This window comes from Schistocerca nitens, chromosome 4, assembly GCF_023898315.1.
Source record: "Schistocerca nitens isolate TAMUIC-IGC-003100 chromosome 4, iqSchNite1.1, whole genome shotgun sequence".
Classification (NCBI taxonomy): domain Eukaryota; kingdom Metazoa; phylum Arthropoda; class Insecta; order Orthoptera; family Acrididae; genus Schistocerca; species Schistocerca nitens.
In genome coordinates, this window is record NC_064617.1 from 564,516,774 (window position 1) to 564,543,190 (window position 26,417).

A 26,417-nucleotide genomic window follows, 5' to 3' on the forward strand; every position below is an offset into this window, starting at 1 on the left:
AAATGCCATCGACCGCTTTTTCGCGAAGGTTTCGAGCTCTGCCCATTATCACCCTGCCTTCCTCCCCCCGAAAACAAGCGGAGGAGGCACGGCCACCTTCTTTCCAGTCTTTGAATCGTGAAAGTTACAAAGCCACCTTCATCATGCGGGAACTCGAAAGTGCACTCTCCCGGTCCCGATCCTCTGCTCCGGGTCCGATGGTATCCATATTCAGATGCTGAAGAACCTTTCTCCTGCAGGTAAAGGCTTTCTTCTTCGCGCCTATAATCGCATCTGGACTGAAGGTCATGTTGCCACACGCTGGCGTGAAGCAATTGTTGTTCCCATACCCAGACCGGGAAAGGATAAACACTTTCCTTCCAGTTATCGCCCCATCTCACTTACCAGCTGCGTCTGCAAGGTTCTTGAGCGCATGGTAAATTCTCGATTGGTTCGGCTCCTTGAATCTCGACGCCTCCTTACCAATGTCCAATGTGGCTTTCGTAGGCGCCGCTCTGCTGTTGATCACCTAGTTACCTTGTCGACCTTCATTATGTACAACTTTTCTTCGATTTGGAGAAGGCTTACAACACCTGGAGGGCGGGCATTCTCCGCACCATGCACACTTGGGACCTTCGCGGTCGCCTCCCTCATTTTATTAACGCATTTTTAATGTATCGAATGTTCAGGGTACGTGTGGGTTCTGTTTTGTCAGATGCCTTTCGCCAGGAGATTGGGGTGCCCCAGGGCTCCGTTTTGAGCGTGGCCCTTTTTGCCATAGCTATCAATCCAATAATGGATTGCCTTCCAGCTGACGTTTCAGGCTCCCTTTTCGTGGACGACTTTACGATCTACTGCAGCGCTCAGAGGACATGTCTCTTGGAGCGCTGTCTTCAGCGTTGTCTAGGCCGTCTATATTCCTGGAGTGTCGCTAACGGTTTCCGTTTTTCTGGTGAGAAAACGGTCTGTATGAACTTCTGGCGTTACAAACAGTTTCTTCCACCATCCTTACATCTCGGTCCCGTTGCTCTCCCATTCGTGAAGACAACAAAATTTTTACGTGTTACATTTGACAGGAAACTTTGCTGGTTTCCACATGTGCCTTACTTGGCTGCTCGTTGTACCCGTTCCCTAAATATCCTCCGTGTTCTCAGCGGTACGTCATGGGGAGCAGATCGAATGGTCCTGCTTCGCTTATATCGGTCCATTGTCCGATCAAAGCTGGATTATGGGAGCTTTGTCTACTCTTCTGCCTGGCCGTCCATCTTACGCCGTCTAAACTCTATCCACCATCGGGGGTTACGTCTGGCGGCTGGAGCATTCTACACCAGCCTTGTTGAGAGTCTGCATGCCGAAGCTGCCGAATTACCGCTAAACTACCGGCGCGATATGTTGCTTTGTCGGTACGCCTGCCGACTGATGTCGATGCCCGCCCACCCGTCATATTTCTCCTCCTTTGACGACTCTCTCGACCGCCAGTACGAGCTGTATGTCTCTGCCTTGTTACCTCCTAGAGTTCGCTTTCGTCGCCTGCTTCAGCAACTTGATTTTATCCTCCCTACGACTTTTCGTGTGGGTGAGAGCCCGACGCCGCCTTGGCTCAGGGCTCAGGTTCGCGTTCACCTTGAACTCAGGTCGCTCCCAAAGGAGAGGACAGCGGATTCGATATACCGCTGGAGGTTTGTCGAACTTCGTTCGAGGCTCGCTAATTACGTCGTTATTTACACAGATGGCTCCAAGACTACTGCTGGCGTCGGATGTGCCTTTGTTGTTGGGGATGATACCTTTCAATACCGGCTCCTTGACCAGTGTTCCAGCTTTACACCTGAGCTTTTTGCTCTCTACCAGGCTGTTCACTATATCTGCCGCCATCGTCCTTCTCCGTATGCCATCTGCTCTGATTCTTTGAGCGCCATTCAGATCTCCGTGACCCATATTCGGACCACCCTCTCGTGCAACGAATTCAACGGTCCCTTCAGTCGCTAGCTGATACCGGCGCTCGTGTCCTTTTTTGTGGATTCCTGGCCGCGTTGGTGTGACTGGGAACGAAACTGCTGATGCTGCGGCCAAGGCTGCTGTCTTCCTGCCTCGGACAGCTTCCTTTTGTGTCCCATCAACTGACGTTAGTGGGATTCTTTGTCGGCGAGTTTCATCATTGTGGCATGAGGCTTGGTCCTCTCTTCATGAAAATAAGCTTAGGGTCATCAAACCGATCCCGAAGGCTTGGACGACCTCCTCACGCCCTTCCCGACGAGAGGAGGTCATTTTGGCCAGGCTGCGGATTGGGCATTGCCGATTTAGCCATCGCTACCTGTTGTCTGGTGACCCCGCCCTGCAGTGCCCCTGTGGTCATCCATTGACGGTGCGCCATGTTTTATTGTCCTGTCCCCGTTTTATTCACTCTCGTGTTGTCCTGTGTCTGCCGTCTACCTTACAGGAACTTTTAGCTGATGACGCTCGAGCAGCTGCTCGTGTCCTTCGTTTTATTACACTGAGGGACTTGTCCAAAAACATCTAACTCTTTTACGCTACATTTGTTTATGATGAGAGTCAGTTGCCACTCTTCACCAAACGGCGATACTCTGCAGGTCTTCTTGTATTTTGCTACAGTTGTAGCGTCGTTCTCTCCATACAGTAGCATCTTCCGCGAAAAGCATCGTGGAACTTCCAGTTTTATCTGCTAGGTCATTTATATATATTGCGAAAAATATGGGCCGTATATAACTTCCTTGGGGCACGCTGAAATTACTTTTATGTCTGAAGACTTCATTCCGTTGAGAACCACGTACTGTGTCCCGTTTGACAGAAATTATTCATCCAGTCCCACGGTGGTCTGATATTCCGTAGGCTCGTGATTTATTAGGCGGCTGTGCGGAACTGCAACTGCTGCCTCACTGACGTCAAGAAACACAGCACCTAGCACACTGGACTCTCATTCGGGAGGACGACGGTTCAATCTCGCGTCCGGCCATCCTGATTTAGGTTTTCCGTGATTTCCCTAAATCGCTCCAGGCAAAGGCTAGGATGGTTCCTTTGAAAGGGCACGGCCGGCTTCCTTCCCTAATCCGATGTGACCGATGACCCCGCTGTCTGGTCTCCTCCCCCAAACAATCCAGTCCAAACATAGCACCTTTCTGGGCGCCGGTGTCTACTGCCTTCTGGATCTCGTATGAATTACGGTACGTTTAGTTCTTATCTATCACTGGAGCTCATTATTAAACGTTGTGCAGTTCTCAGTGACGAGGTATGGAGGATAGTTAAGTAATTCCACCTTGGCGTGACGGAAGTAATATTGCAAACATGCAGTTGTCTGCTCGAATCTAAGTTGGTTGTTTCATGTACATATTTAGTGCGATAATGTTCCGTTGTGTAAGGTCTGTCATTCTGGAAAGTGGTGGAAATCAATAGATGGTTGATGCTAAAATATGAAATAGGTTGTTGGGTACAACATGCAGGAAAATGACGATAGCTCATAGTAGAGAAGACATAGACTATGCATTCATTTGTATTTGCGGATGAAGACGTAATAGCCATCTGGTGCCGAAGTGTGTGCTGTCACGTGTGTTTTGCTGGAAATTAAGACAGCGAAAATTCCTGTCGCTAACAGGTGTGTGTAATGCTGTAAAATAAACTACCAATCAGTGAAATATGCTGAACTGCCGCGCAATGCACATATTTCACATATTAGCGCAACTGAAAATAAATATTAAATGATTTTTGTTTTCTCGTTCATTGGGATGTGTGTGTCGGATGGAGGAGAAATGGGATTGGTCTGTTCTGTATGGAGTGAAATATATACCAAGATATTATTTTATTACATGTTATATGCGTGGTTAAATTAAAAAACTGGGCAGTAAATGCAAGAAATCAAAACAGTTTACATAGATGAAAGTGCTTCCTAGCGCCTATATATGGAACTTCATTCAGCATGTGGTGCACTATAGGTGCAGCAGAATACCTGTTCAGTAGGGTGGACAGAAAAATTTCAAATGATTTTTTTAAAATCGTAATACTGCGGAAAAGATGCAATTACAGAGACGAAAAAAAGCAAAAGAGCTCATTCATTCGCATCTACACGTCACCCGTGCGCTCTTAAAGCTTGCAGTATTTTGCAAAAGTTAAAATTTTTACTATTGTGTTTAGAATTTTTCAACTCGACATCGTCCAAATGTAACAGCTCAAATGTTATGTACTCGTATTACAACCGAAGATATTGTTTAAACATTATTCTAATTTGTTAGTGTCGTTAGTTAGCGCATTTCCTTCAAAGCTGACGAAAAGTGAAAAGCAATTAATTTAAAAAGATCACAGTTAAAGGATAAAACTATAAATACATTTTTGTTTTTTCTCGTTTATTTGACTGGTATAATTTCAAATATTTAAGAACAAATACCTGTCTTACGATGGTTTTCCTAGATAACAGCATAGTTTATCACAACGTCACAAAATGAAACAAACTTTAACATGTTGATAGCAAAAGATAATTTGAAATGATAACTAGAAGAGCCATTACAATACGAGTGATACAAGATGAACAAGTGTCGACTGACAGAACAATAGCGTGGAGGAAAGGTGGGGGCCTCCGACTTTCCTGAAATTATCCAGTGATCACGTATGCGAAGTTCGGCTTCAGATTTTCTCAGTATTTTGTAGAACTTGACAGCGATGCGTCAGCGATTTAAAACACTGACAGACTGAATCAATCTCTCTTTCTACATCGTCATCGGTTCGAATCATAGTCGAATAGAGGTATTTCATTTACGTCGTGGCAAATTAAATATAAGGTTCTCCGTTAGGAGACTATACAGTACAGAATCGGTAAGCCAATGAGGCAACATTGCCGTGAACATTTAGACAATCATCCCATGGACGCACCAGGTTGATTTGATAAATCACCAGTCCTCTGCATATGGTAGTCGGTAAGTACCTGTTGCATGTCCTCGTCCAACAGGACTCGTCGACACATCAAGGCGTTTTTAAGGGACCGAAGGCGTGGTAGTCACATGGAGAGATATCAGGACTACGACGCAGGTGCTCCAGTGTCTCCCACTCGATTTCGCGTAACTTCTGCATTTCGACATTTTCGATATAGGGACGTTCTTTACCATGAAGCAGCAACACTGCTTGTCGCACTCAGTTCCACAAGAGTCTTTTTAGACAGAAATGCTGCCTCACACTCTGCATTACCCGATGGATGTCTACCAGTACTGGTCCTTCGCCAGCCAAGGAAATCATGTCACGTTAGTCCTTAGGGCGTATTTGGTAGTAACGTTGCCCTAATTCACATTTCCGCATTTACCGCCCGCACGTCGGACAGACACGAATGGCGGCGCTTTTGCATCCCCATCGGAGACGCGCTACGTTGCACATACGCTGCAGCGACGCCCTCAAGGGGAAACTTTCTGATCGCCCCATGTAATATTTGTTTATTTATTTACTTGCAAATCTGGAATGCATATATGACCGACAGATATGAAGCGTTTTAATTTTTCCCTTTTTTATGTCTCTGATTCGTGTCTTTTCCGCAGTACAGCTATCTGAAAAAGTCTTACTTTTTTTTGGCATATTTTAGCGATCCAACTTATCCTTAGTAAATTGAGGATTACTACTTTCTTTTTTGATACACGTACGTACTTTGGGTGAATACATGCGGACGCGGCAGTGTCCCACACATTAGTGTTCTAGAACGTGGTCTACCTCATATAATGAGTTGCCCTGCTACTCATTAATGATTACCTAATTGAACAAACAGAATCATTTCGTTGCTTTACTCTAAAACTCTTCGCTGTTGATGTGTTAGATTACATTCAAATTTTAAATTCTATCGAATGATTTGTACATTTACAACCAGTCGACGGGTTGCGCTTGAGTCTTAAATTTCTGGAGTATAAAATGTGCTGCCGACACAAAACAAAGAAACTGAGAAAAAACACTCAGTTTACTCTCAATCTGAGACGTTTGCAAACAAGATGTGGACAGAGAAAATGTTTTATATAATAAAAATAGAGCTATTTCCCTGACATGTAATGGGCGAATTGCATAAAAAATCAATCTGCAGAGTACCACCCCAACATAAACGTTACGAAGATCGAAAGGACGCTCAGAGGACCGGTTTTCTGTTGCAAAAATGTAGAGGTACAGGTTACAAATTAAAAAGACAAAAACATATGACGAAATTTCAAATGTAATATCACTGAATAAACGATATGTTCTAATAAAATATGAAATAAATTAAATGCGCTGAAGTGATATGACTGGATTAATAGGGGATGAATTAAATAAAGGTAAACTTACGTGAAATGATGTCAGTGTAAATAATTCACGTAAACGTTAACACTCAACGTAATAAAGATGTAGTGACGGTTGACTGTGCCAGATAGCGTCAGCATTACAGGTGTTACAAGCAATACCAAGAAATGTGGGAAATTTATTTTGCTTTGTAAGAGTGACAGGATATAAATAGCAGGGCATCTGAGGAATCGACGTCAAATACCCATCAATGGGGAAGAGGATGTACAGCGGAAATTGAAAATCGACGTTCAATACGCTTTAGATCAATGTGTGCTGAACACGGTTTTGGGGGATGGGAGAGACCCGTCGTTGTTTAGTAGCTGTGTTAGGAAGTTTCCACGAAAGCAGAGAGATTTTTACAGGTCTAGACGAAGTGAAAACCTAGCAGTCTAACAAAAGATGAACATAGACTGAGCGTGAGCGCAAAGTGAGAAACGCTCAGTGGATTCGAAAGTAAAATTTTGGCAATCAGCCTGACTAAAAATCCAAAGGCTTTTTTGGTGTTGAGTCAGTAAATGGACAGAAGTCAGTTGCTCAATGACCAGACTGGTACTGAAACGGAAACATACGGTGAAGTCCGCTGTACTGAATTCCCTCTTAGGAAATTGTTTCACTGCAGAAAATTTCAATACGGTTCATTCTTTCAGTCATCCCGCGAACGCCGGAATGGTAAATATTAAGGCAAGTGATCGCTGAATCTATGCAATAATAAAGTTGTAAAAACGTTGTATCTGTTTGTCTATTTGAATATGCTAGTCTACAAAGATACTAGGCGAATTTTCATGGAGGTTTTCACATGTAGCTCGACCATAATTTGTGGCGGCGTATAGGCTCTTTTTTTATCGAAATAGAATCACTTAAAAAACATAGCATAATTGAAAGTTCAAGGAGTCTGCTCCGTTCAGTATTTCTGATGTTTAAGTGACAGCGTAGCACACAAAAGAAACAACAGACGTCGAAGTTATTATTATTATTACTATTATTGTTTTTTTTAATCAGTGGTAGAAGTATTTTCGGGGGTTTAAGTCGGTGACATAATTAAGCGCCACAATCTTAACTTTACGAATACAAACTAACATTGGTTAACTTGTCTAGACACACGGATTTACTGATTTGGCTTTGTTTATTGAAAACTTAACAAAACCTCCCCATTTTGGATAGGTTTATTCGTATATGACTTCTGTGCTAGGAAAAAAAGAATTCATTGAATAAATGACCCTATAAGGCTTCAGTTTTTACCGATTGAAGTACGTAACCCTAAAAAGCGACGGTATGCAAAGGCCTTTCTTTAACTTTCATTGCGAAGTACCGACATATAATTAGTAGCAAACAAACTAAAATCGCTAAATAGAGGGAAGGCAACTGGACACAATGAGATACTTAAGAGATTCTACGAAGATGAGACGAAAGAACTTGCTCCCTGTAGCAGAAGATTTGTCTGGAGTAACGAAGGGTACCTAGCGATGGGGAAAAAAGCGCAGGTTACCCCCGTTTTCTAATAGGGTTGTTGGACAGACTGCAAAACCGCTTCATCTATTTTTTTTAATAATTTTCATTCCAGTTTGCGGTAATCGAAAGAGAAAGGGGCTCATTACACCAGAGAGACAGGTGGCTATTAAATTAAACCGTTTGTCTAAAACAACGCGCGCACTGCATTCTGTTAAGCACACGGAACTATATTTAACGATCGTTTTGAAATGACAAGTCACTCAAATTAAACACAGTTCATTATTTCACTTGCCGCATGTTTATGATCAGCGTCTACCACGCTCGTCCAGTAGCGGTCATCCAGCTAGCTACATAAGCAAGTTCCTTACATGTAGTTCGTGTTAAGAATACATGACTTACTTATTTACTTCATCCGATGCTATTCAAGACTTTATTCAAGATCCACATTCTTTTCACAGTCACATGCAAATAAGTTAGTCTGCATTGTGCTTCTTCAGACTGCACATAACTCAAGCTTCTTTACAATCAGATATACTAAATCATTTCCAGCCATCTGTAAACAATGTCTTCTCATCCATAATCTATGCGAACTGTGTTTTCTCTTCCTGATTAACTTCTCACTCTTCCCCCACTCTTCTCGGCAGCTTCTTATGTCTCACTTTGTCTACCCGTTTTGTCCCTTCCATCCTGCTCCAAATCCACATCTTAAGTGCTTCTATTCTTCTTTCTTCCTCTTTGATCAGTGTCCATGTGTCAGCTCCGTGTAGTGTCACGCTGCATATAAAGCATATTGCCAGTCTCTTCCTCACGTCCCTGCCCACGTATCCACATAGAACCCGCCCTCTCTTATTAACGCCTCGTTGACAATTCCGGTACGCGTTTTCACCTCCTTATTAAATCTTACGTAGAGACTAGAGTTGCAGCAAATTGAAGCATATAGTAATAATTACTTACCAAACGCTCTGTCAATAATTATTGAAAACTTACTGAAAATATCTTTGACGCTCAACCCCTACCGTCCACCATGAAAGCTGGAATGGCTGCCAGTAGGCGGCAGGGGCCAGCGTGACCAGCACTGACACCGAGCATAGGCGACATCGCTGTCGCTAATATCGATCTTTACTAACAGTTTTGATAATGGTTCCCGTACAAGATGTGTCATTGACGCCGAACGGTTGTAAAAGTGAGAAACATATTTTGTGCTCACGCATTACGATGTTTGTGGCAGATGAAAATTTCACCTACAAAAATCAACAGACTCCGCAAGACTGTTCGTCCACGAGGTCCAGAGTGCCGATGACGACGTTCAGATTGTCGACGTGTTCGTTACTGCAGAAACCCCTTAGATTCCATTTTAGTCAAAGAATACGATCTCACCTAGTATCGGGCCAGATACTTCCAGGACTTCCTTGCAGACAGAATTCAACACGTCAGTCTCAATGGGCCCGGCCAGACATCCGCGAGTGTTTGCGGACGGTGGCGGCAGAAAGGGTATCTGGCTAAACTCTACTACTGACATTGCCAAATCGAACCCGTGTAGATACGGGACAGAGATCAGGAAAAGAAAACGTCTTTCTAGACGGACCACTCCAAAGGGTGTTGTAGGGTTGCTGCTATCTACAGTTTATGTTAAAGAGCTAGTGGATAACGTTGTAGGCTGTGTGGGGCTATTCACGGACTTCGCTGTCGCCAACAGGTGACTTGCAACGCCGGACGAACGTAGCGAAATGCAAGAATACCTGCAGAGTATTGATGCTTGATGCAGGGCCTGGCAATTGAGCCTCACAGTAGATTAACGTGAGGCGGTGTACCTGCTGTCACATTACACCAATGGCAACAAATCATAAAACAACTGCCGTAAAACACCAAGTCGTAAGCAAGTGGAATCACCACATAAAGCAAATACGTATAAGAAAAAGCAGATGCCGGGCTGAGATTTATAGGGTGAATCTTAATGAAATGTAATTCATCCACGAAAAGAGACGTAAAAAACACTCGTGGACGGAGTACTGTCAACCTGTCTGGGACCGTTGTTAGATCATATTAATCGAGAGAGAGAGAGAGAGAGAGAGAGAGAGAGAGAGAGAGAGAGAAGGAAATGATGGGGGAAGGGGGGCATGAACGAAGAGCATAAAAGCAGCGCATTTCATAAAGGGATCGTTCACTAATCGCAAGAACGTAATAGAGTTGGTCAGCAAACTCCTGTGGCAGAAGCTACAAGAGAGGTTGTATATCACGACGAGGTTTACTGTCGAAAGACAGCGAAAGGTACAAGAAGAGTCGACTATCACACTAGTTCTCCCCACAGGCGTGTGAGGAAGAGACCACAAATTAGAGCTCATACGGAGGCTTTCCACGTGCCATTCGCGAATTGTTCAGAAGGGAGGCGAAAATAGTGGTAGCAGAAGTACCTCACCCCCCCCCCTCCGCCCCTCCCTTCCCCACCCCACACTTGCGGAGTGTTAACAGTAGACGACCAAACGTTGTCACGCCGTGATAATAGAGAGCGCTTCGATCTCAATTTGGGAACAGTTAGTCCGCCTGCTTAGCTGAATGGTAACATGTTCGCCTACCATGCAGCGGACTCTGTTTCGATTCCCGGCCGGGTTGCAGATTTTCTCCGCTCGTGGGCGCAAGTCGCGCAGTGTGGCGTCAGCTGAAATAAGGCTTGCACCCGGCGGTCGAACATCCGCGGATAGAGCCTCCCAGAAAGAAACGCCATACGATCATTTCATTTCATTTTAGGAATGATTACATTGAGTCTTAGTCAATAACTTGGAAGCGAAAGCAGTCGGCCTGTCCTGTGAACCAACTCTGTGCGAGAGCACAGTTCCGATTCCGTACGAAGAAGCGTCGACTGCCAAAACCACAGGCTTAGCGGGATCGAAATGAACAAGTTATTTGTCACACTAAAAGGCATTTTTTAGTTCCTTCAATGCGTCCTGACTCCCTTTGTTCCAAGCAAAAGGCACATACTTGCGGCGCAAATGATGCAACGGAGCCGCGATCTGGGCTGCGCTGAGTATAGTCGGGAAGTAGTACGTCGTCTTCACGATAACTGACTCAAATTCCGTCACGTTCCGCGGGGCAGGTAGGTCCCGGATGGCCAGCAAATGTGAGGGAAGGGGATGAACACCTTGGCGATTGAGAACGTGGCCCAAGTACTGAATTTGTCTGAATAAAGGCACATTTGGTCAGGTGATACTTCAAACCTGAAGCTGCATACGAAGGTTATTGATATGTTCCTCCGCTACACCACAGTATCGTCCAAGCCTTTTGAACAGAATGAAACTTTTGCAGTAAGCTGTTCTAAGTAGCGTTGGAATATGGTAGGAGCGGAAGCGCTTACAAAAGGGTGTGGGCAAAAATTTGAACATCCTTAAATGTGTGTTGACCACAGACACTTTCTGAGACTCCTTATCGAGCGAAATTTGCAAGTACGCATGGCGTAAGTCAATTTTTGAAAAATAGCGGCCTGCACCAAGCCTGTCCATTAATTCTTCAGGGTGGAGCAGTGGATAAGTATCAATTATTGTTTGTGGATTCACAGGGATTTAAACACAAAAAAAGTCTTTCAGAAGGCTTTGATAAGATTGCTAAAGGTGAAGCCCATTGACTAGTTTGTATAGGAGCAATAACACTACTGTCTTGCCATTCTTTAAGTTCATTTCCAACTTTCCATGTAAGCGTATGAGGGACGGGACGCGCCACAAAATTAGAAAATAAATCAGGACGTTCCTCAATCAATTGAGTAATACTCTCTTATGGGTTGAAAGTAGACACAGAAGGTACATTGTCCTAAATAAGAAGACTAAACAAGCCAAAAGAATCTAACCCAACAACATTTTCACAGTCTCGCGAACCTAAAATTGTGTCACTTTGCTGGTGCGAGATTGGAATGTGGCAGACAAACTAAATGTAACAAGCATTGGAATGTCCTGACCGTTATAAGCAGTAAGGTGCGTGCAAGATTTTGTTAACTGTGGCAAGCCCAAATGTTCGTAAGTGGTACGATTAAGCAAAGTAACGGAAGCGCCAGTGTCTTATCTGAAGTCGCACACAGCGTCTGGCAAGTACAAACAGTTTTTTGGTGGTCACTGCGCAGCACTTTGGCGGCGTGAAGGCACATCCTAAATTTGGTCATTGCTAGTACCGGTAGCGGGTTTAGAAAAAACTACACTCACTGCGTGAGAAGGTGCTCCGTGCTTACGAAAGTGAACGGGGTAGAGGTCTCTCTCTGTCGCAAGATTGTATGCGACCTGGCTTTCCACAAGCAAAGCAAATAGCATTCTGCGAAGCGCAGTTTTGTGTTTTATGAGTGGAAAAGCAACGGGGACATGATTTCACAGCAGATGCACGCGTTGACAAATGTTCGCTATGTCCACGGCACGGTGGCTTGTTTGCGTGCAGTGGTCAGTGGCAAGGCTGTCCCTGCTTGTCACTGTGCATTACATTGCCAATGGGAGCTATCTCAAACATTCCCACGGCACTAGCCCACGAGTTCTTATGTTCAATAATGTGTAACACTTGTTTCACAGTAGGATCAAAATGTTTGAGAATTTGTTCTTGAGTTCTACTGTCTGGCACACTGTACATAATTGCCTCATGAATCATTGCGTCACTACAGTACTGTCCACAGCTACATCGCAAATGATACTGTCGTGTCAAACCCTGAAGTTCAGTGACCCACTGACGGTATGTCTGCTCTGGCTTTTTTTCCGCAATCGAGAGAACATGTAACGGGGAGCAGCTTTGCTGTACCTGATCCTCGTAATGCTTAGTGGGAGAGGAAAGTAGATCTTCAAAAAGTAACAGATGCGGCTTGTTATTCGGGAATAACTTCTGAGCGAGGCGGTAAACTCCTGTGCCGGCCGTTGACATGAAGTAAGAAAGTTTGAAAAGGAGTAATAAAGTTTCACAGTACCTTGCTCTTGATGTGTAGCACTCGTTCCATTCCTTTTGTTATTCACTGAAAGAGCGAAACAGTGGAATGCACGGAGGCGGTGCTTGGATGTGACTGGAAGTTGTGGCGGAGTTAATGCAGCAGCGGCTTGTGCAGTAATTGCTGCTTGGCTGCCATCATGAACTGCGACGTTTGAAGATCTGAAACTGAATAAGCTTCGTTAGATCAAAGCCAGCAATAATCGAAGGCGTAGGCGCAGGTGGTCTAGGAGGCGTGTTAGAGGCCATTTTAAGAAGAGGAGCGCTGTCACAAAACATAAGCAAAATAAATAGCGGAAGCGCCGCGGCTAGTCTACAAGAAAGAAAATTAGTAGCAGTGCTCCTCTGAAAGAAAAGAGAGAAATATTACTGTCGCACTGTGACCGAACAGTGAAGAGCATAGGCAGCGTTGGTTCTGGATACCTCGTCGCCAGATGTTGTGTCGGCTTGTATTTGTCAGCATCGACACACACAAGGAAGGAGAGAAGTTGCGATGGCCGATGGTAGGAATCTGAAAGGATCTGTACATAACACTTTCAAATTATTGAAACACTTTATTTCTAAAAAAAAAAAAAAAATGACTTCATCATACGAGGTTGTTGGAAGTGCTTCTGGTGTCTCGTACATGTAATTACTTTTCACTGTTACTACTCACCAAACACAGGCTAAGTATCATCTTCGCATTGCTCAGTACTGATTGTCTCGAAGTATCCGACCGAACTGGGCCGACCAGCGATGGCCGGCTGGTTAATCAGCGCTGACAGAGGGCACTGAACTCTGTGTTCCTGGAGGTGTGGTGCTGCCCGCTCTATTGAAGCGCGGGCAGCGTCTTCTCGATGCCGTTTCACGGCGCTGCGCCGGTCGGTGTGCAGTGGATGCATTGTGTGTGTGTGTGTGTGTGTGTGTGTGTGTGTGTGTGTGTACAGGGTATTAATTTTAACTGCAAACACTGAAATATCTCGAAAACTACATATCACATTAAAAGTTTATAATTCCAATTTGTTTGTTTCAGAGGGGCACATCCAATGATAACACACTCGATCCCCATCACCCCAGCCCATGTTTGAGTGGCGGAGGCAACTTTGAAATCTTTCATTAGGAACCCCGGTTTTTATTGCATATTACGATTCTATGGCAAAATCTACACATGTTTTGTTCGAAGCATTTTCTTTGTTTCGGCACACATGGCACTGTAATTGGAGGAATATAAATGGGTACACACTCGTAATTTACGACACGCGACGAATGGCCCTGGAATATCCCAAATTCCGTGCTCCGAGGCTAGGGCAGGCCAGTATTTCATAAGTTCAATTTCGAAACCCCAATATCAACGTTGCATTCCTCAGACATAACGAACAGTATACAACTGGACGCGCCACCCCGGCCAAGGCTCGGGACGAACGCTGTGCTCTACTTTTCCAATTACAGTTTAAGTGTTCAGAAGTAGTACCGCCAGCCTCAATAGACTTAGTGGTAAGCTTTCCAGATGACGGTACACACGACACAAGCATATTTGCGGGAATGTCAGCACAAGCGTTTCTGATGCAGTCGACCAGGTCTTCATGGCTTGTTGGTGCTTGATGGTACACTTTATCTTTTAAATACCCCCAGAGAGAGAAATCTGGTGACCTAGTGTGACAATTAATAGGGCCAACTCTGCCAGTCCACCAACCAGTGTAAACGTGGTCTAATACTTCCCGTGCTTCAATTGCGTAATACGCTGGGCAACCGTCATGCTGAAACCACATACGCTGTCGAATGTCCAGGGCAACATCCTGCAGTAGTACCGGTAGTTCCTGTTCCAAAAACGTTCGATATTTGCGCCCGTTCATCGTGCCGCCGGTAAAATACGGTTCAATGAGCCTGTTCCCCATTGTGCCATACCATACGTTAACCGACCAAGAAGGTTGTCAATTTTTCGTAACCAACGGGGATTGTCTACACTCCAGTAATGCACGTTATGCCGGTTAACGCTGCCACGATTTGTGGATGTAGACTCATCGGAAAATGGTACCTCGGCAAAGAACGTTTGGGTCATTCGCATTTGTTGACATGCCCATTCACAAAATACTACTAGTTTGTGAAAATCGGCGCCCTGAAGTTCTTGATGCAGAGGCGCGTGATAATGGATGATACTTACGACGATGCATTATTATGTCAATGCTACCTTCGTACGTAACGGAATGACGGTGTGATTGCCGGTCGTTTACCGGTATCTATAGGTTATGGTGCAGCTGTTTCATTGACTTCTCGTGTAACACGTTTACTACGCATCCGTTGGTCGGTCTTACGCTGCCATCAGACATAAAGATGTTCACAACATTGTAAAGGGACGAACGAGGGCGAACTTTCTCTATAAAACACTCAGTAACCAAGGCAACAGCAACCTCAACATTCCTCCTACATTCTTCGTAAATCAGGATCATTTCAGGTTTTTCTTCTGTGGTTGCAATGTTCATCGTCCACTTGCACGTCTGTTATCCAAATGATAGGTAGATGTGCAAGCAATAAACACTGCGCAAGGACTGTAGTGTTGAGAGCCGCTGTCTGTTCTACGTCTGCACGATATGAGAGCTCCGGTCGCAGTGTTCTATCTGTTACGATACGTCGTAGTTCGCCACGGCCACTGTGGCGTGTCGAGTAGCCACCTGTTCGATATTCCGGCGGAATACAACGTTGCGAATGGAGTTTACAACTATAAATTACCTGTATGCATAATGGTCTGTCCTACCCTCGCAGCATGACGGTGGGGTCCCAGTCCCACTGGACATTCAAGGGCCATTGAGTAGCATATCATAAATTATTATTGTGTACCCATTTCTATTCCTCCGATGACAAGGCTATCTGTGGCGAAACAAAGAAAAGCTTAAGGCAAAACGTATGTAGATTTTTCCGTAGAACTGTAATCTGCAATAAAAAACAGGAGTTCTCATTGAATATTCCAAAGTTGCCCCGCCACCCACGCAAGGGTTGAGGTGACGGGTGAGTGTGGTACCGTTGGATGTCCCTCTCAGAGACAAATAACTTGGAATTATAAGCTTTTTCATCGAATGTGTAGTTTTCGAGATATTTCAATGTCTTCAGTTAAGCCGAACATGCAACTTCTTTAAAAATAATACAACCTCTGACAGCACCGCATTCTTGATCTTCTACACTAACTGAGCCATTTCAGTAATCATTCCTCAAAAGATGGAAACTCAAATTACTTGACCCACTTCCTCCCTCCTTAAGATACTTTTCAGCAGTCTTATGTTCCTGCATACGGATTATCGACGATGTGGCTGAGAGACTCCCGAGATCTTTAGTTATATCCCCTTTTTTTTCGTACCACTTTTCATGGCGTCAGCATCGCTTCTTTTCTGCGAAATTTGAGTATATGTACTTCCCTGAAGTAATTTTTACAGCTGATTTATATACTATGTAAATTTTACAATGTTGAGAAAACAAAGGAAGGCCTGAACGAGTTAAATGACAAGACAGTTATGTGAATACTTGATGAAAGGATTAGTCATCAAGTGTTAGATAGCCAGAACACACAGGATTTCTTCATTTGCTGACATTTTATAAAGGGACTTCCGAAAAATTTCGATTTACACTAAGGTGACGAAAGTAATGGTATAGCGATAAGCACGTATATAGATGGCGGTAGTATCGCGTACACACGATATAAAAGGACAGTGCACAGGGGGAGCTGTCATTCGTACCCAGGTGATTAACGTGAAAAAGTTTGCGATGTGATTATGGCCGCTTGACGGGAGTTGAAAGACTGTGAATGCGAAAGTGTAGTTGGAGTTAATGTATGGGACATTCAGTTTCTGAAATCGTTAGGGAATTCAATATTCAAGTATCCATAGTGTCACGAGTATACCGAATTTCAGGGGTTACCCGTCACGACAGATAACGCAGTAGCGGACGACCTTCAGTTAACGACCGAGAGCAGCGGCGTTTGCGTGGAGCTGTCAGTGCTGACAGACAAGGAGCACTGCGTGGAAATAACCGCAGAAATCAGTGAGAGACGTACGACGAACTTATCCGTTAGGACAGTGCGGTGAAACTGGTCTGTGGCAGCAGACGACCGACGCGAGTGATTTGCTAAGAGCGTAACATCGCATCCAGCGCCTGTCCTGCTCTCGTAACCATATCGGTTGGATCCTAGACAACTGGAAATCCCTGACCTGGTGAGATGAATCCCGATTTGAGTCGGTAAGAGCTTATGGTAGAGTTCGATATGGCGCAGACCCCAAGTTTTCAACAAGGCACTGTTTAAGCTGGCGGTGGCTCCACAAAGGCGCGGCCTTTATGTACATGTAATGTACTCTGTCCTCTGGTCTAACCGAAGTGCTCTTTTATTGGCAATGTTTATGTTCGGCTATTTGGAGACCATATGCATTCGTGGACTTGGTGTTCCCAAAGAATGTCACCGGACGACAGTTGTTTGTTATTGGTTTGAAGAACATTCTGGACAGTTCGAGAGTGTGATTTGGCTACACAGATCGCCCCAAGTGAATCCCATCGAACATTTATGGGACGTAATTGAGAGGTCAGTTCGTGTACAAAATCCTGCACCGGCAACGCTTTCTCAGTTACGGACGGCTACAGAGGCAGCGTGGCTCAGTATTTCTGGAGGGACTTCGAACGACTTGTTGAGTCCGTGACACGTCGAGTTGCTGCCCTACGCCGGGCGAAAGGTCAGGCACGATACTAGGAGGCATCCCGAGACCTCGGTCACCGCACGGTATCGAGGTTTTAATTAGCAAAAATTCCACTGTTTATTTGGGCCATATTTAAGTCATTCATCCCTGCGGACATGTTCAGACGTCATCCGCAGGTACAAATCTCGCTCGCGTGATGTGACGGGGCCCAAGTATCAAAACTGCAGCGTGTGTGTGTGTGTGTGTGTGTGTGTGTGTGTGTGTGTGTGTTAGTCGTGAAAGGTACCGTTGCCGCGTGTGTGATGGATGGCGGAAACACCTGCGTCGGGCCGTTGTCGGAGCCGGGCAGCAACAAAAGGCGCGGGTCAGCCGCATTGTTCGGCGCCGGGGCGCGGGTCGATAGCCGGCAGCGCTGCCCGCGACCTTCCGCCGTGCCAGGGTCGCCGCCTGCCGAACAGGTGGCACAGCCGTTGCCTGCGAGCTAGGGCGCGCACCGCACACACTTTAATCAACAATCGTCGGAAGTGGAAGGAGATTTCTTACGGGGGAGTTAAGACTAATTCCCGCTTGAACTGTCTCTTACATGCAGACGACACCACACTGCTGGCGGGCTATGAAAATGAAAATGACCTACAAAGAGGGATACATTAATGAGGTAAGGTTTGTGAAGAGTACCATTCGACGATTTCAGAAAATACAAAATCAGTGAGTTTCAAAGGGAAATATCCAATACGGACAAAAATTTTGATCAACAATAGGTGAAGCATTTTAACTAGGTTGTGGTCTCATATACGACTATAACGAAGACGTAATGAAGAAATTACCACATTTTGGGAATACGTGTGGAACATTTAACAGATGTCTCAAAAATATAACGAGGAAAGAAACAAGATTTAAATATTATAAGACAGTGACTGTTCCAATTATTGTTTTTGTAAGTGAGCTGAGGCTTATAACTAGAGGTCAAGAAAGTCGCATACAAGCGACGGAGGCGAGGTGTCGAAGAGCAGTAAAGGGATGCACAAGGGCCGACACATTCTGGATTTCGGAAAGTAGGGGACAATTCAATACTTTTAACATCCTCAGTGAAATAAAAGAAATAGGAGAAACTGGGATAACATCTCGAAAGAATGAGTGGAGAAAGTTTACCTCTCCAGCTAAGACGATATGAACCGGTTGGGAGAAGAGGCGATGAATACCGTAACAGGCAAAAGAAAAGAAAACGCCTATTGCTAGCAGTGAACATGACATGATGAAGATCTGTGTTTTAATGCCGAGGTGCTATCCCCCTTGTAGTGTCGAAGGCTTATTGGCCTATTCGGTTGAATCTCTCAATGTTCTGCTGATAAACTATTTGCGCCAGTGGTTCCCAACCAGGGGTATTACCCCATAAAGGGTAAATTCGTTACTATTATCACTCTTTCGTCACACACTAATGTTGATTACGTAATTCCCAGCAATTTTTTTTAAATTTCAACTATCTGCAGCCCCCGTCGTTGCTCGGTATGTTTATATCTGCCACACGAAGTGGTCGGCCCTGTGCCTTGTTGATGGAGGGAATTCAAGCTGCGTGGAAAACTGCCATCGCTTTAAATCGAAGGGCATATGTGAATCACAGGGCGCAAAGGAATCGACGAGTGGATTCATAAAAAGCAGGCTCTAGGCTTCCGGTTCTGACTTTCGCAGATGTACATTAATTTCAAATCAAAAGTTCAGTAATAACTATTACACCACAGATTATGCTTAGACTCCGCTTAGATTCACTATTTAAATTACAAATTAAAGTAACAACAATTAAGGAAAAGACAGATTTCTACTTACCGTTAAGATGACAGGTTACGGTGCATACAGGCACAATTAAAAGACTCTTTCAGATTACATTTCGGCTACAGCCTTCACCAGGAAAAGAAAGAGAAATACATACACATTCATTCACATAAGCAAGCACGACTGGCGCAAAATTACCGCCATCTCGTAGCAGAATGAGCTGCCTGAGCTTGTGGGCATGTGTCCGTGAGATGTGCTTTTGTGTGTGTGTGTGTGTGTGTGTGTGTGTGTGTGTGTGTGTGTGTGTGTGTGCGCGCGCGCTCTTCCCTCCCTTTCGTTTTCTGGCGAAGGCTGTAGCCAAGAACTAATGCCTAAGTGTCATTTCATTGTGCATGTATGCACCGTAACGTGTCATCTTTACGGTAAGAAGCAACTTCTCTGTTCCTTAAATTGTTATTATTTGATAAATTAATGTAAAGAACTTTGAAGAAAATCGATAAAGTGCTTCTCGAGGTTTTTGATAACATTTCCCCTTTGTTTACTGCACAAACATTTGTTTCGAGTCACATTCCCCTTCCCCTTGCCTGAAGGTAGTGTGCAAAATTTCAACACCGGAATAAATATGTAGATTTGTATGGAATACAAACAGACAGACCCTCTTCTTTATATACTGTATATATCTACAGCAAAGCACGACACAATGTGCTGGGGGTGACAGCTTGTGAAACGAATACATGGACGTCTTATCCACATAATTCACTCAGTACACACAGCCTATATTTGTTCCGTGCATTTATGACAGTAAAACGGAGACATGTATCATACACTCTTGAATCTCATAAAAATCCTTTCGCCGAGTTGTAGGTAGTTCCGCAATAGACCAGATATTGCTTCGTTATTCACTTTGCAACTACAGACGAACTAAACGGCAACACCATACAACAGTAACTATGTAACGCTTCTACACTGCTGTAATACTTTCACAGTGTTATTATTATTATTATTATTATTATTATTATTGGAAGTGGTCAGATCCAAAGCATTGGCAGCCTGAATGATTCCAGTTCCTGTCACTTGAGAAGCAAGGAGTCCAGCAATTAAGTGGTTTACCTCTACTAAACCTAGTGCACACTTTTTCACTTGGTTGATTTTAAATGAGGGTGTCGCTATGTCTCTGAGTGGTACAGAGGAGGTCTACCCTCAATATGGATAGATTGATTTCCTCTCTGAGGAAGAATTGCAGGTAGCACTCACGATGCATCGAGAATTGCTACAGTTACGTATATAAGGAAGGCTGTGTTTACTTACTTGTAATTTATACAAATCTACAGTTTTATTCAGATCTTGCTTAAATTGTAGACACTTTACGTTCAGGACAAGATGAAGATCACTGTCTATGTAAGATTTCGTAATCCGACTTGAAATACAAATGTTTTTAATATTCAAAGGGGGAAAGATTGTTACAAAAAGCTTCTAAAAGTTCTTGGCCGATTTACTTCATATTTCTGCTCTATCCCCTACTGAATATTTCTCTCTCTCTCTCTCTCTCTCTCTCTCTCTCTCTCTCTCTCTCTGTTATCGTTGTTACATATGACATATAGCCTAGAAGATATTTTAGTCTATGTTTCACAGTTATTTGTATTAATAAAATCCACAGCGCCATACAAACGCTAAGGCAAGTCGCGGATATGGTACCAACAAAAGCCGCTAGATCGCGGGACAATCATAAGATGGAATCCGATATTTCCCGAATTGTGACGTAAACTGATCGAACAATTACAGTCGTGCACACGCAGCCCTACTTGAAAGGTCGGCCGGTGTGGCCGAGCGGTTCTAGGCGCTTCAGTCTGGAACCGGGCAACCGCTACCGTCACAGGTTCGAATCCTGCCTGGGGCATGAATGTGTGTGATGTCCTTAGGTTAGTTAGGTTTAAGTAGTTCTAAGTTCTAGGGTTCTTATGACCTCAGATGTTGAGTCCCATAGTGCTCAGAGCCATTTGGACCATTTTGAACCCTACTTGAAAGAGTGAAAACTGAGCTGGAACAGTAGAAGACGAATTCTCCAAAAACGCAAAGAGATACTTACCGTAAAATGTAACAACAGATGGCACAACTAAACCTCTTTTCATGCAGCCCGAGACGTGTTCATTCGTCGCATTCCGTCGACATCTACTGATTCAAATATGCCCTTCGATTTCAAGCGACTGCAGTTTCCTGTTCGATTTATATTCGGTATGGGTATCAACAAGGCACAGGGACAGTCACTTTGTGTGTCAGATATCAAACATCCCGGGCAACGTCGGGCACCGCAGCTAGTCATTCTATAAGAAAAGGTTGTCAGAAAAAAGCGGTACCAATTGCTTCAATGATAATTTAGTTCGTGGATTAATAAAACACGCGCAAAAACTAAATATCATCAATCATTAGTCATCTTAAAGATAAGTGTTCACAGAAAATTCTTTTTCATTGTAGAGTTTGATAAGGTGCTAATGTTGTTGATGGTGGAAATGGGTGGGATGAGGGGTAATAACTAACTTGCTCTCAAGAAGGTTGCAAACCACTGATCTGGCCAAAATATCTGGACACACATTGACATTAAAGTGTGGTGTTTCCACCGTAGCCATTATGACGACTTGAACTCTGCTGGGGACACTTCCAGTGAGGTGGCCGAATTCATCACCAAGAGCCGAAACCAGAGGAGGGGTGATGGTTGACGCTGGGGTCTGGAGTGAAGTCGACGCTCTAATTTAACTCGAAGTTCCATTGGGCTATAGTCCGGAATCCTCTGGAGTAGTCCATTTCAGGAAAGCTAGTTATCACCACCCTCTGTCTCATGGACGTTGCTTCATGACAGGATGCACTGTTATGTCGATAACGATGTTAAGCGTCTCTCAATTATTCCTCCACAGTACGCAGTACACCTGTAAAATCTGTTGATGGCCTTCCACATTTAGCGTTTTGTTAAGCGCAGTAAGAGGATCGTACCACCATCACAAAAATACCCCGTATCTCCTATAATGACAGCTAGAACTGACAACTGTAGACAACAGATGTTCATTCGACCAGTTACCTGCCGTTTGTGAGGACAGGCTATGCTAAAGTAATGGATGTGCGGCCGTAGTCTGTCAAAGTTGATGTGTCACAAATCGATATGGATCAATGACTGAAAGTCCATAAATTATTAGAATAGATACACCAAAATAGCTGGCTGTAATAACAAATCGCTTGTAATAACAAATCTTTATTTACAACAGATTGTTTCGGCATTTATCGCCCTTGTTAAGTACCTGCGAGCACAATTTTGGCGACAACGTGTGTAGCTGTGAACTGTATAAATGTGAATGTCATTTATATTAAAGTGACTACATAGTGCTCACGTCTAGGCTGTCACTGTTTTTAATAATGTGGTAAATGACGCAATACATTACTAATGAAACCTTAATTACGGTGTGACAGTAGTCTGATAGACCCACTCTTTCGACGCTATAGGGGTATCAATAAATCACAAAATTGAAGTCGATGTCCGCCATCTTAACTACCACAAAACATTAGGTTTACCGCATTCATAACCCCCCACCCTGATTGTTTACAGCGATGACACTTCACCGTGACGTTACCCTGACGTACCCGTTCCGGAACGTAATTAATTAATCCACTTTTTAAAGCCACAAATATTCAAATAGACTTTCGAACTAATAACAGCCTTTCAATAAAATTACGTTCCGCCACCTCTAGAACATCAAAATATGATAATCCAGGCATATACAGTGTCACGTGTGGCAGCTGTAAGAGCTGTTACATTGGTCGTCCAGGAAGAACTTTTAACGTGAGATATGAGGATAACATTAGAGAGATCGAAAATAATCTGTCGACCCTCTTTCTACACTTGAAAAATCAAAACCGCTGTGCTGATAGTATCGAAAATACGCTTCAGAGTCTGCACAGAATACGAAAAGGTTTTGCAATGAACATTCGTGAAGAACTGGAAACGCATATACACACTCATGAGAAAATACCCACTAGCCGGCCGTGGTGGCCGAGCGGTTCTAGGCGCTTCAGTCTGGAACCGCGCGACCGCTACGGTCGCAGGTTCGAATCCTGCCTCGGGAATGGATGTTTGTGATGTCCTTAGGTTAGTTAGGTTTAAGTAGTTCTAAGTTCTAGGGGACTGATGACCTCAGATGTTAAGTCCCATAGTCCTCAGAGCCATTTGAACCAAAATACCCACAAGAAATATTAAACGAGCATACAGAGTTTAGATGCAAGTACTACCTCAAAAACTTCATTGAACTTGGAGAACACGAAAATGGACAAATCGGAAGTAACATAGGCAACCAAGGACAATCGTAACAAATTTTAGTTAATAAAATAATATCGCTGTTCGTCCGCATAATCTTTGTAAACATATAGCGTCTTAAGTGTGGAACTGTCAAACTATTGTCACTCCATAATTAACGTTTTATTTCCAAAATATTACGTCATTTGCCACCTTATTAAAACGGTGACAGTAATGTTCACTAACGACGTAATATGGACGTCACATCAGTCTAAACGTGAGTACAATATAGTCACTTTAATGTAAATTACATTCACATTTATACACGTTCTCACTGAAACTGTATCCGTAGGTACTTGCCAATGGCGATAAATTCCGAAACAGTCTGTCGTAAATAAACCTTTATTATAAGCAGTTATTTTCGTGCATGTATTCTAATACCAGACATACTCGTACATTACTCTTCTCGCCCTAAATAAAAACTCCATTTTTTTAAGAATGGGGAAATGTGTGCATAGTTTGTCCCACACACACCTTGACTACCAAACAAGGACGACGACGCGTGGACGCAAACCACGACTTGACTAAAATGAAAAACGCAGACAGGTCCTTTAGTGGACAGAATCATCACGCTTGAAGAGAGTTGATGCAATCAGTACGAACCTACCACTAAACGACAAGATGGAAAAATTCACATGAAGGATCAATTCACATGAAGGATCAATTCACTGACGACATAACCAACTTGTAAACTAATGTGACGTGTGAGTTGAACAATATCCCAAAAAAGGATTCTCCTGACAGTTTCACAAAGTTGTGTGAACGTTGTTTGCGTTGCACTCAAGTGGTGGGAGACTATGTAAAACACCTGAAGCATTAAAAACAGAATCTTAATGTTTCTTTACTTTCTAATAGTCAAGCCTCGAAACTTTCTGGATTGACGGGGTATATAGACCGAGGATTGTTCTCTAGCAGCAGCCTAACGAAAATATTGACTACTCGCGTGTTCTGAATAACCCATTGGCCAAGGAGTATTCAGTTTTATTATGAATGACTAAAGCGATTTCACAAACTTGATGTAGGTATTGACTTACTGTCACAGGGCTTTACACACACACACACACACACACACACACACACACACACACACACACACACACACAGGTTGTTTTGCAGATTACAAGTGCTCTGTATGTGCCTTCCTACTCATCCTGTAGATACTCATTTTACTAAGATTTGAAGCTCCTCTTTTCTTTCCTCCGTGTTTGCGATTTAAAAACTGGGTGGTTTTGGAAATCAGCCTTATATATTTTCCCAGACATGTTTCGACACCATGTGTCATCTTCTGTGGGTCAAATTTTATTACTGTAAAGTGCAATATGACGTTTGTAATAATTTACCTGCTGTAGGCCTAAGAAGTACAATACTTGCAGTTTGCTTCGTTTTGTTTGGTTGGACATTCACCTTAAAATTACATTGCTAACTGAACTGCATTATTATACATCGATTTAAGTGCTCGTTTTCGTCGGATTTTTTTTTACAACATGTCATCTGTAAACTAGCCACGAAGAAAATTATTACGTATTTGTGTAGAGCTGTTTCGAGGGCAGAGGTTATGTACGTTTCTGTACTTACATTTTCCGTCCTGTTTCGTGTCCCTAGTTGGTATCTCAATCAGCTGCCTTCACTCAGTTTATCACAAATTTCCGTTCCGTTCATATGCACTTACACAAAATTGGTGAAATGTGATCTGCACAGACACTTCTGATAACACACTGAATGAGAGGTATCATGACATTGTGTCTGGTCGCAAAAAAAATGTTGCTTCATCGCTGAAGATGAGTTTCTCACAAATTCCGTCCTCTTCAATAAGAGGGAAAACTCAAAGCGTCTGACTTCCTCAGCGGGAGTTAGGACTTTTATTAATTGCAAGCGGTAATACTTAAGCTTCAGCTGTTTCCATAAGATCTTCCAAATGGTCCGTTGTAACATGTTCAGCTCTCTGCTTGCTTTGTTCGTCGTCTTCTGTGGGTCACGTGCGAAATTCGCCCGCGCGCGGACAACCGTTTCTTCACTCAACTGCGGGCCGACCCGATGCTTACCCCATGAAGAGGCGTCCTGAAACCATAAACTGCGCGCACCACGATTGAATGGAGTTTGCAGATGGTCGATCTTTGTTGAACTGCGCTCTAGTGTGTCGTTCAATTGTTACGTCAGACTGATGTGAATGCATTTCAAGCACAACATAACGCTTTCTCGGAGCCTGACCATCTTGCATAACTGCTCACTGCTGCGCCCTCGTGGCGGAAATTTGAAGTGAGACTGATACCGTACAAAAATTTTTGAATTTTTATGAAAATATGTCGACTAATGTAGCTACAGTGAATTTATAACATCACAAAAATCAGTTATAATAATCTTCTGTACTGACGATTGTTTATGCTTAATCAGTAGTAATCGGTTTAGATATTGAGGAATTTACGTCAGCATTACTTTTAGCAACAATGTCCTAGCTGATTCAATCTGCTAATAACATAGCAAATTTGATTAACAATGTGCGTTTGGTGTAGCTGTGTTCTCATGTTGCAGACACGCCGCTGGACGGCAGCTGCGGGAACGGAGCGGCGGCTGCGGCGTTGGCTGGGGCGGCAGCTCGGACTCGCCGTCTGGGGGCGGCGGTGGCGGGGGCGGCAGTGGGGGCGGGGTCGACCCTGCCGTCCAGGAGGTCATCCGCCGCCAACGGCACCACAGCTGAGGTCAGTACCGCAGCTGTCACACGAGGTCAAGGGCACCCGAACGTCGAAAGGTCATTTACCAACCTGGTGATCCTGCCTGCTGCATGCGCCAAAACGCAGACCATTCCCTGTGTTCTTATGTTACAGGTACAAGTTTCATGCGAAAAATTACCTCCAGCTGCACTTCATTGATATTGATACACCATACGTGATAGTTTTCGGAATACATATTTAATATCAGATACATCTCTGAAACCAATCACAACTGCACAGAACTATTTTCTGTTAGTTTTGCTCCACAGCAGGTAGCATGCAACACCATAAGCG

General features: G+C 43.8%; 1 protein-coding gene across 1 annotated transcript in view; it reads left to right on the forward strand.

Annotated features, from left to right (window-relative positions):
- Positions 1-26,417, forward strand: part of LOC126251867 (supervillin) — a 695,256-nt gene that overhangs the window by 39,033 nt on the left and 629,806 nt on the right. The window contains exon 2 of the mRNA XM_049952554.1: positions 25,945-26,111. The gene's annotated coding sequence lies outside the window, so the exon portion shown is untranslated. The remainder of the gene's footprint in view (positions 1-25,944; positions 26,112-26,417) is intronic.